At 41.7% G+C, this 11147-nt stretch overlaps 1 non-coding gene across 1 annotated transcript; it reads left to right on the plus strand.

The window, feature by feature from the left end:
- Positions 1-10420: 10420 nt before the first annotated feature.
- Positions 10421-10527, plus strand: LOC118489529. Its single transcript, XR_004887549.1, has one exon. It is a non-coding gene; the product is annotated as a small nucleolar RNA R71 (small nucleolar RNA).
- Positions 10528-11147: the final 620 nt, after the last annotated feature.

Raw genomic sequence — 11147 nt, forward strand, 5'->3', positions numbered from 1 at the left:
CCAACTTCGAGCCTAAACCTTTCGTTTGACAACCCATCTAGCTCATAACCATAAGCCTTTTCTTTTTAAACCCGTGTGATGAAAATTCGAGTATAGGAGTTTTAGTTGTAAATAAAAAAAACAGAAAATGTTGCGAAAAAGAATGAAAAACCATTGAGAAAAATCCAAAAATGTGTGTTTCTAGTTATTGAATAAAAGGCGAAAATCATTGCCTTGGAATTGATGTTTATAGTTTATTTGAGTTTAGAATAGTTGCGTTGTAATAAGAATCGAATTTTCATCACCTTAGTCACTTTAAAATAGCCTATTCCCTACCCTTAGCCTAGCCCCGTTACAACCCTTCAAAGACCTTTTGACTTGTGCTTAGTATTCGTGATCGGTGGTGGAGAATGATTGAGTTGCAAGCCTATGCGGGTACGTGTTCTAACCGGTTTTGAGCGATTAATTGATTTAAGTGCTAATACATTATACACATTAGCCAAATTACAAGCCGAGTGGAGAGAACATTGCGAGGGATATGCATGACTTGTTAGTTTTACGGGCGGGTTAATCTTGGATAACCATTATTATATGCGTTTATTCACTTTACCGGTAAATATTTGGAAATTGTAAAGAATGGGAACTTTTGTATGACAATAGACTTTAACCTTTGTCTCGGGAATGGGATGTGTACTCGTTGTTCGACCCACGCGAAAGTGAAAAACAGATTTGCTTGAGGGCAAGCAAAAGACAAGTGTGGGGATGTGATATGTGGTTGAAAACCGGTGTTCGTTATTGCTTAACTTTGTGTTTTTACATAAGTTTCAATCTTGAATGGCCTACTTTTAATAAGATTTGTGTTTATGCAGGTTTAATGAAGTTTAAGGAGCTTTTGGGAGCTTTACGGGTCACCGGGTCGAAAACCGGAGCACTAGGATGCATCACGGGTCAACCGGGAGTGTTGGAATTGAAAAATGGAGATCTTACAAACGAGAGCCCGTCGCCGACGGGGTCCAGAGTGTCGGTGACGCCTTCCAGAAATGGTCGTCGGCACACATATGCCGTATCCAGGAACATAACCCGTCGGACGAAGATAACAAAACCAAAGCCCGTCGCCAACGGGTTGAGGGCCGTCGGCGACGGCTTGTCAAAACTTGGAACGCGAATTTGTGTGATTTAGGGGTTAAACTCGATTTCCATTGGCTCTTGGTCATTGATTTTCGGGAGTTACACACTTCTTTGAGTTTGAAACTTCATCTTGGAGCCACAATAGAGGATCTATCACCTACCAATCAACTGTCTTCATCCTCAACACCCGAATCATCATCAATTACCATCTTCATTCTTCATCATCCCCAATTCACCATCCAAAACCCTAATCATCCTTCCACCATTCACCATCACCATCATCATCCAAGAACCCGAATCATCCATCATTCTTTCATCCTACAAGCTTCACGATGTCTTCACTCGTGTTCCAATTATCCGGTGATCAAGCTTCTTCAACCATGAGCGGCTAATCATCTTGGTTTCAACCCGGTGTAGGTAGTTGTTAATTTTAGGGTTTCAAATTGTTCTTGTTTCATCTTAGTGACAATTTGTATTTGGTTTTTGAAACTTTTGACAATAGTATTACATTTGTTACGAATTCGTGAATTGTCGAACGATGTTAAAAGTTATGACTTTGCGAAACGGTGATATGTAATTGTACGTTGTCGTTGTTAGGATTTACTTGTGTTGATTACAAAGTATCTTTTTGTCCGTTCTTCGGGACGTTGATAGCTAGTAGCACCTAAGTCACGGTACACTAAATCCGTTAATCGAATGCATTTGAGTTGAAACTAAAACTTGTAGAAATCCTAGATTAATAATTACCGAAACCGGGCGTGATTCCTTTTTATTATTATTGTCCTAGTAAACAGTTTTCTTGCAATTGATAATTAGTAGTTGTTAATCATTCTCATTAATTCATTTAGTTAAAAAATCATATCTTTCAATTAAACGAAAATACAAAAATACTTTAGCAAGCTTCATAAACCGTGACAATTGTTTTAATTCATTCGAATCCACACACAAACCACATACTCTTCGTGGTTCGACCCCTTACTACCACTAACACATTGTTAAGGGTAATTTGGGCTTATAAATATTATCTTTGACCGGAGCGCGACACTCCGATCAATAGAAGCTTCTACAACTTTGTCTTTTCTGCTGACACTTGGGCACGTCCCCGTGCTCATTGAGCACGGGGCGTGTTCAGTCTTCTGTTCTCTTGTTTTTGCTTGGGAAGATGCTGTCGGGGGGTCGGGCATGCCACGTTTGTTCCTTTTCTTGTATTTATGTTAGATTTAGCTGCCTTTTTGCTTCTTTTGTTCATTTGAGCTCATTTAATCCTGAAAATACAAAAGGAAGACAAAAACACACTTTTTCCAACATTAGTACTAAAAAAATGGTTAGTTTTATGCCACAATTGATGTAATTTATATGTTGCATTTTGTGCACATTAAAAACCCCACACTTGAATCTTTGCTTGTCCTCAAGCAAAACTCTTTATAATGTGGCTTTACACTCCCAAATGGAATGGGTAGAAGAGAAGGTTTTTTTTGGGCTTGTCATAGAGTGTCGGGATTCCAAGATTTTTATTAGGTTTTATTTTTATTTTATTTACAATCCAATTCGTCATGAATTATTTAAAACATTTCATAAGATAAATTACTTATTAGGGCATAACATGCCTTTTTAAAATTCCATTTATATACAAGTTCACATACCTCAGGGGGGATCACTCAACACTCGGCCGAAGATGTATTTTAGTGAATCACTCGAGAGCGGCATGGAACTTACTCCTACCATAAGCTTGCCAAGCAATCAATCCTCCTCCTTTTTAACTATATACCTTTGTAAATATCAAAGAGGACTTTTCGGGTGAAGGGTTAGGCTTGGGTTAAAGGTAGGTGGTTGGGTTAGTGGTTAGTAAAAAGGCGAAAGGCGTAAAAAGTGTCGGTTTTCTTAAGACTTGCTATTATTTTGTAACTTTTTATTTTGATGAAGTACTTCTTCAAACAAAGTTCTTTTTGATAGACTTGTTTGTTTATTTCTTTTGGCTTCATCATCATTTTTTTTTTTTGATAAGGAAGTCATAAGAAAAATCGAGCTTTGTTACTAAAATAAAGGGTTTAAAATAAAAAGGTTTTGGTGGGTAAAAGGGTGTTTGTTTTGGATTAAGAAATGAAAAGGTTTAGGCTCAAAGGGGTTAACTAGGGGGATTTTGGGTAGGTGGTAAAAAAAAAATAATGGAGTAGAAATAAAAAGGGGTTAGTCCTAATGCCTCCATCATTTACTTACTTGGGTTTAAGTTGGTAAGGACCGGGAATGTATCATCGTGGCAAGTTCTAGAGTCGTAAGAACCAAGCGGCTATTCACACAAGAAACGAAAAATGAGCATTTAGTTTAAAGATATGTATTTGTATGCTCAATAAAGGCTCAGAACTCACTTTTGTGTGAATGGGTTTTTATGTGTTCAAGTATATATAATCAAAAGAATTGTCATGTCGTTTCATAATTTTCTTATGTTGGTTCTTTTTATCACGACGCTATCGGTTGTAAATTTGTAAAAACATAACCTTTTTTAAAACTTGTAATTCCCAACTTAATTCAAGACAAGTAAAAAAATGAAAATTAGCGGTTCCAATAGAGTTTTGTGTAAGGCTTGTGATTAGGATTTGCAAAAAATTCAAGGTTTTAGCATCCCCCCACACTTAAATTACACATTGTCCTCAATGTGTCCCAAAAATAAGTTTTTAGGTTGATTGTATTATGATTGAATGATTTCTTGCATATTCACAAACATTAATAGCCTAATATAGGCCAAGTATAGAACTGGAAGAGAGGAATTACAGGAGATAATGACGGGCCTATTCTTGGATATTATACAACAGTGATTACAAGTATATATAAATAAAATACAAGTTCCTGCCTAAAAGGATTATGTTGACTTGTTGACTTGGTTGTCTTTAATACGCCCCCGCAAGATGGAGGATCCGTCGGATACGCCAATCTTGGATCTATTTTGAGAAAAGGAGCTCAAGAAAGCGGCTTCGTTAACATGTCAGCCAGCTGATCTTGAGAGCTAATGTGAAGAACCCGAAGAAGTCCGGCTGAGACTTGCTCTCTGACAAAGTGATAGTCTAGGGCAACGTGCTTCATACACGAATGATACACCGGGTTTGCACACAAGTATGTAGCGCCTGTGTTGTCACAGAACAGGGCTGGAGTCTTGGAAGGTTTGAGTCCAAGTTCCTGAAGTAAATTCTTGATCCAGAGGAGTTCAGCAGAGGCGTTGGCTAGGGCCTTGTACTCCGCTTCGGTAGAAGAGCGTGAGACAGATTTTTGTCTGGTTGACTTCCATGATATAATGTTAGTACCAAGATATAGTAAGTAAGCTGTAGTCGATCTGCCTGCATCATTAACCCCACCCCAGGCCGAATCCGAAAAGGCCGATAAAGTGAGAGGAGAATGGCGATTTAGGAAAAGGCCATGGTGAATGGTACCTTTGAGATAGCGAAGCACTCGTTTGAGGGCTTGCCAGTGGGCTTGACGTGGAGCATGCATAAATTGGGACAATTTATTAATGGCGAACGAAATATCAGGACGAGAGAAGGCAAGGTACTGTAGAGACCCGACAAGCTTGCGATAAGGCGTAGGATCAACAAGTAGAGAGGGGTCGTTGAGGGATAGAGGATCCGTGGCACTAAGAGGAGTGGTTACGTCTTTAGGACCATCCATATGAAAATGAGCAAGGACATCCTGAATGTGGCGATGCTGAGATAGAAAGAGACCCGTCGGAGTGGGAATAACCTCAACACCAAGGAAGTGATGAAGCATGCCGAGATCTTTCAACGAGAATTTTGTGCTCAGTGCAGAGATGAAATGATCAATAAATTTTGGATTGTTGCCCATGAGAACAATGTCATCCACATAGACCATAAAGTAGCAAGTGACCGCATTTTTATTGTAGATAAAGAGCGATGCATCGGCTTGAGATTTAAAAAAAACTAGAGTGGATAAGAAACTTAGTAAGCTCAATGTACCAAGCTCGAGGAGCCTGTTTTAGACCATATAGGGATTTTTTGAGCTTACAGATGTGATTCGGAAATTAGGGGTGCACATAACCAGGTGGTTGGGTCATAAAAACTTCCTCATGAAGTGTCCCATGAAGGAAAGCGTTATTGACATCTAGTTGACGTAGGGGCCAGTTGTTGGAAAGAGAAACCGAGAGTATGGTACGAATAGTGACAGGTTTAGTAACGGGGCTAAAAGTGTCAAAGTAATCCTTCCCATACTGTTGGTGAAAGCCTTTAGTGACAAGACGAGCCTTGTATTTAGAGATTGATCCATCAGGGTTACGTTTGATTCGAAAAACCCATTTGCAACCAATGGGAGTTTGAGATGTCTTAGGAATTAGATCCCACGTTTGGTTTTGAAGAAGAGCATTAAACTCTAGATCCATGGCATGGCGCCACTTCGGATCTTTCAGGGCTTGGTTGTGAGTGGAAGGTTCAATCGTAGGTGGTATTGGGTGAAGAGTAGTAGTGTTAATGAAGTTGGTATTGAAGTATTTGGAGTTTGGTTTGCGCGTACGTGGGGGAGGGGCGGTGATAGTAGTGGAGGTGTCAGGTGTGATGGTGGTAGAAGGAGAGGTGTTGGCTGGAGTGGGTGAGGGTGGAGTAGAATATGCATCGGTACTGCCATGAAGGGAAGTGGAAGAAGAGGCGGATTGAGAGTGTGGGCCCGGAGAGGAAGGGGGAGGCAAGGGGTTTTCTTGAGGAGTTATACTTGATGTTGTAGGGGAAATGGGAGTAGGTACATCTGGTAAGTATGGTGCATGGAAAGATGTGGGTGCATGGGAGGAGGGCGGTATTGGAACAGTAGGTGAGGAAGTGGGAGAGGAAGGTGAGTCATTAGGGAGATGGAGGAATTTAGTGACAGTGGGAAGTAAGGGAATGGTAGAGGAGTCATCCTTAAAAGGAAAAATGTGCTCAACGAATTCCACATGACGAGAATGATATAGACGATGCGTGATCAGATCATAACATTTAAATGAGGACTTTGACGTGGAATAGCCAAGAAAAATGCATTTGATGGATCGAGGATGAAGCTTGGAAGAAGCATATGGTCGCAACCAAGGAAAGCAAAGGCACCCGAAGGGCTTGAGTTTCAAGTAACTAGGAGGTGTGTTGTACAACCGCTGATAGGGAGACTGGTGGTCGAGTATAGGAGTAGGTAGACAGTTGATGAGGTGGACAGTGATTTGAAAGGCATGTGACCAAAAGGTGAGTGGTAATTTTGCATGATGAAGAAGTGATAGACCCGTTTCGACAATGTGTCGATGTCGGCGTTCAGCAACCCCATTTTGTTCCGTGGTGTGTGGTGGGGTGGTAAAATGAGTGATCCCGTGTTGTTGGAGAAAAGGGATCAGGGCAATAAATTCACCTCCATTGTCCGTGAATAAAGAGATAATTTTCCACTAATTTTTTGAAAATTGGAAATAGGGTAGCAACGTCTAATTTACGTTTCATCGGATAAAACCAGGAGTACTTAGAGAAATAATCAACAAAAATGATGTAATAATTGTAACCATCGTTTGATGTTTGGACAGGACCCCAAACATCCGAGTACACAAGTTCTAACAGTTTATTAGCGATAAAGGAATTTTCACCAAATGGTAACTTGTGACTTTTATTAATAGAACACGCATCACAATGAAAAGAAAGTTTAGACACTTTATTGGAATCAAGACCTAAATCCGTGAGAAGTAATTTTAAGATTTTGATTGAGGGGTGTCCGAGCTTGTGATGCCATGAGTGAAGCAAAGATTTGGATGTAGTAACGGAGTTCAATTGTGGTAGACGATTGAGAGAATGGATGGCCGCATAGTAGATATCATTAATGTTGGTTCCCTTCATGAGGTGCGCCCCCGTGCAAAGATCCTTGACCAGAAAATTATATGGGAAAAATTCAACCGAAACTTTGTTAGTTCGACATAATTTAGCAACAGAAATAAGATTGTGACGTAATTGTGGAACGACTAAAACGTTATGTAAATGCAGTGAACGAGAGTGAGTTGGAAGGGTAGTGTGACCAGTGTGAGTAATAGGGAGACTTTTACCATTTCCTAACACGATTTCATCAGGCCTGCCGTATTCGGAGAGGGTGTGCAATGATGCTTGGTTAAGGGATGCATGATCAGTAGCGCCTGTGTCAAACATCATCCAAGAAGGGGATGAAGGGGTTGCTCTAGCCGAGGAAGTGTTAACCATCGGACTAGGGGCTGGTGTCATGGACATGGTGATGTTGTTATCTTTTAGAAAACGAGCCAATTTCCTGCAGTCTTTAGTGTCGTGTCCAGGGATTGAACAATATTGACAAAAAAAAAAAGAATTACGATTACCGCGTGGAGCATACGTGTTACCACTGTTTTGGCCAGTAGGTTTCGAGTACCGTTGGCCATTTGCATTAAACCTGTTTGGGTTGCGAGAGTCCGTTCCAGATCTACTGGGTGGGCGACTTTGATACCGTTGGGTTGTGTTGACAGCAACTATTGGTGGAGTCGATTGAGTCGCAAGCAACTCTCGTTCATGGTCCACGAGCTTGTCAAATAAATCCGGAAAGGTAAGAGACGTGTCTCGCATTTTTAGAGCAGCAGCAACATTGGCATAATCATCCCCTAGTTGGTTGATAATATGCACAGTGAGATCTTCAATAGTAACCGGGCTTCGTGCTAATGCGAGTTCGTCAGCAATAGTCTTCATATCATGAAGAAATTCCGCCATGGGTCTTGAACCTTTTGGGTTTTTAGCAAGACGGGATTTGAGTGAGATGATGCGAGAGCGCGAGTGGCTGGCAAAGCTGGCATTTAATTGTGCAAATGCTTCGAAGGCAGTGTCGGCAGAGGCAACGATATGCTGGATCGAGTCCGAGCAACTGCCAAGGAGACCGCCAAGGATGATTTGGTCTTGACGGAACCAGGTCAAGTATTCTGGATTGGGTTTGTTGGTATCTGTGGCGAGAGTTTTAGACGGAGGTTTGTTGTTTCCGTCGACGAAGTTGTCAAGACCAAGGCCAATCAAGGTAGCCATGACCTGTTTGCGCCAGGCTAGATAGTTGGTAGGGTGTAGTTTGATCGGAAAGTGTGTGTGAGAGGTAACCTCGATGATAGTTTTTGACATGATGATGAAGAGGTGGACTGAAAAGTTCGCCGGGATCGGAAAAAAAAAGAGGTCTGCTGGATCGGAAAAAAAACGACGCTCAGAGGAGCTTCTTTGGCTGTGATACCATAATATGATTGAATGATTTCTTGCATATTCACAAACATTAACAGCCTAATATAGGCCAAGTATACAACTGGAAGAGAGGAATTACAGGAGATAATGACGGGCCTATTCTTGGATATTATACAACAGTGATTACAAGTATATATAAATAAAATACAAGTTCCCGCCTAAAAGGATTATGTTGACTTGTTGACTTGGTTGTCTCTAATAGTTTGGATGTGTAAAAAGGTGTGAAAAAGCAAAAATTTATGTTACTGGGCGTCTGGACACAGCCCCGTGGTGTCCGAGCACGGCCCCGTGTTCAGATCGCCAGTAATAGAAATTGATAAAAAGAAACAGAAGCCTGGGCACGGGGGCGTGTTCAGTGAGCACGCCCCGTGTCCAGTTACCTGAACTGGGCATTTCTTGCAGGTTGTGCAGCACGGGGTCGTGTTGGGTGGGCACGGCCCGTGCTGAACTTGCTGTAATGAAGAAAAATCTTCGGGATGTTCTGTGTTTGTGCACGGGGTGCTGGTGCAAGTTTCCCTTGTTATCCTTCACCATCTTGAGTGTGTTTTATTCCTGAAAATTAAAACTAAACTAGAAAACATAAAATTAATCTAAACTAAACTAAGGATAGTTCCGCGGAATGCCTCCGTGGTGGGCCACGTTTATAAGGGTCTTTGGCTAGACCCAAAGCCTGGTCATATGTTACCCAAGTGGGATGTTTTGCATCCCATGCTACACCATCGGAGAGCATCATCCAAACTTGAGTCAATGACCTTCATGTAGTTGACCAGGTCGTCGTCTTCTACTCTTTTTCCAACTCCAAACTTCATGTCCTTGTCCCCAGTCCTCAATGTTAGTGTTCCATCGTTCATATCTACCACTGCTTGGGCCGTAGCTAGGAATGGCCTCCCTAGGATGAGTGGTACTTCAGCATCTTCCTCCATATCTAGTATGACAAAGTCGGCCGGAAAGACAAATTCGCCGACTTTGACCAATAGATTTTCAGTGACACCTTGTGGATATTTGACGGATCTATCGGCGAGTTGTATGCTAATTTTTGTAGGGCTTGTTTTCCCTAAGCCGAGCCGGTTGAACATTGATGAGGGCATGAGGTTGATGCTTGCCCCGAGATCGGCTAGTGCATTACGAACGGGGGATTCCCAAATTGAGCAAGGAATTGTGAAGCTTCCGGGGTCAAGCTTCTTTTGCGGGAGTTTGTTGAGTAGTAAGGCGGAGCATTCTTCGCCTAAATTAACTAATTGCAATGATTCAATTTTCCTTTTATGAGTGAGGAAGTCCCTCATAAATTTTGAATATTTAGGCATTTGAGTTAGGACTTCGATAAATGGAATATTAACATGCAATTGTTTTAATAAATTTTCGAACTTTGCGAATTGCTCATCGGTCTTTTGACGAATTAACCGACCGGGGTATGGAACCGGAGGAGTCTTAGTAGGCTCTTGAATTGGCCGAGAAGCCTTCTCTTGTTGGGGCGTGGGTGGAGTTGTGGGTTGGCTAGATTGGCTTCTTTCAGTTAGTGGTAATGGAGCTTCTTCGGGACCCACGGTATGGTTTCTCAATGTTATGAGATGTACTTGCGCCTTTGCGTTGGTTTCGGTATTACTTGGTAACGCGCCTTGTGGTCTCTCGGAGAAATTCTGAGCTATTTGGTTTAATTCCTTTTCAATGTTTTGTATACTAGTTTGTTGATTTCTAAAATGCGATTCCAATTGTGGAAATCGATCCGAGTTTTTCTTTTCGGTGTCGGAGATGAGGCGAGATACAGTATCTTCAAGCCTTTCTCGTCCACCTTGTTGTTGAGAAAAATAGCCATGACCGAGGCTATTTTTGCCATTTCTAGCTTTTTGATTTTTGAAGAAAGGGCCTCGATTTGGGCTTGTAAAGAATTGCTTTCATCAACCTTATGGGCGCCCGGGGCAATAGATTTATTGTCTCGGAGAGTGTCCCACTGAAAATTGGTTTGAGCAATTTCCTCAATTTGATTGTATATTTCATTTGGGCGACGATTACCTAAAAGTCCCCCGGAGCTAGAGTCAAATGTTTGTCTTGTGTGTGGCAACAACCCATTGTAGAAAGTGGATACTTGTTGCCACACCGCAAGACCGTGATGAGGACACTTTCTTAGTAGCTCCTTAAACCTTTACCAAGTTTCATATAAAGATTCCCCATCCTCTTGTGAATATGTATTAATTTCAGTCATTAATTTAGCCGTTTTAGCAGGAGGAAAATACTTATATAGAAACTTTTGGGCTTGTTCATCCCAGGTGTTTACCGAACCAACTGGGAGGGCATTAAGCCAAGCCTTAGCTCGGTCTTTTAGTGAAAATGGAAACATTCGAAGGCGGATGGCGTCGTTTGATGCTTCATAGATCCGAAAGGTATCAGATATTTCTAAGAAATTAGTAATATGTAGATGAGGATCCTCATCCGCAAGCCCATGGAAGGTTGCGGAGTTTTGAAGCATATGTATCAAATGTGGCCGAAGTTCGAAGTTGTTGGCTTCGACATTCGGTGCATTGATAGCGGCGCCGAGATTACCTACGGTGGGTCGTAGGTAATCCATGAGGGTACGTTGGTCCGCCATTGGAAGTGGGTCCCCCGAAACTTTCTCTTGGTTTTTAGCTTTAAGTCTCTTTCGTAGAAAGCGTTCGGGTTCTTCTAGGGGTTCTTTTATGTCTCTACTAGAACCGGAGCTCATACACTACGTGGATTAATGCAAATGTGGCGCCCGAGTTCCAAGTCCTGCAAAAAAAACAAAGAAGAACGTTGGTCAGAAGCTTCACCACGGCCCCGTGCTCAGATGAACACGGCCCGTGGTCGGAGATA

Source organism: Helianthus annuus, chromosome 17, assembly GCF_002127325.2.
Source record: "Helianthus annuus cultivar XRQ/B chromosome 17, HanXRQr2.0-SUNRISE, whole genome shotgun sequence".
In the NCBI taxonomy this organism is placed as follows: Eukaryota; Viridiplantae; Streptophyta; class Magnoliopsida; order Asterales; family Asteraceae; genus Helianthus; species Helianthus annuus.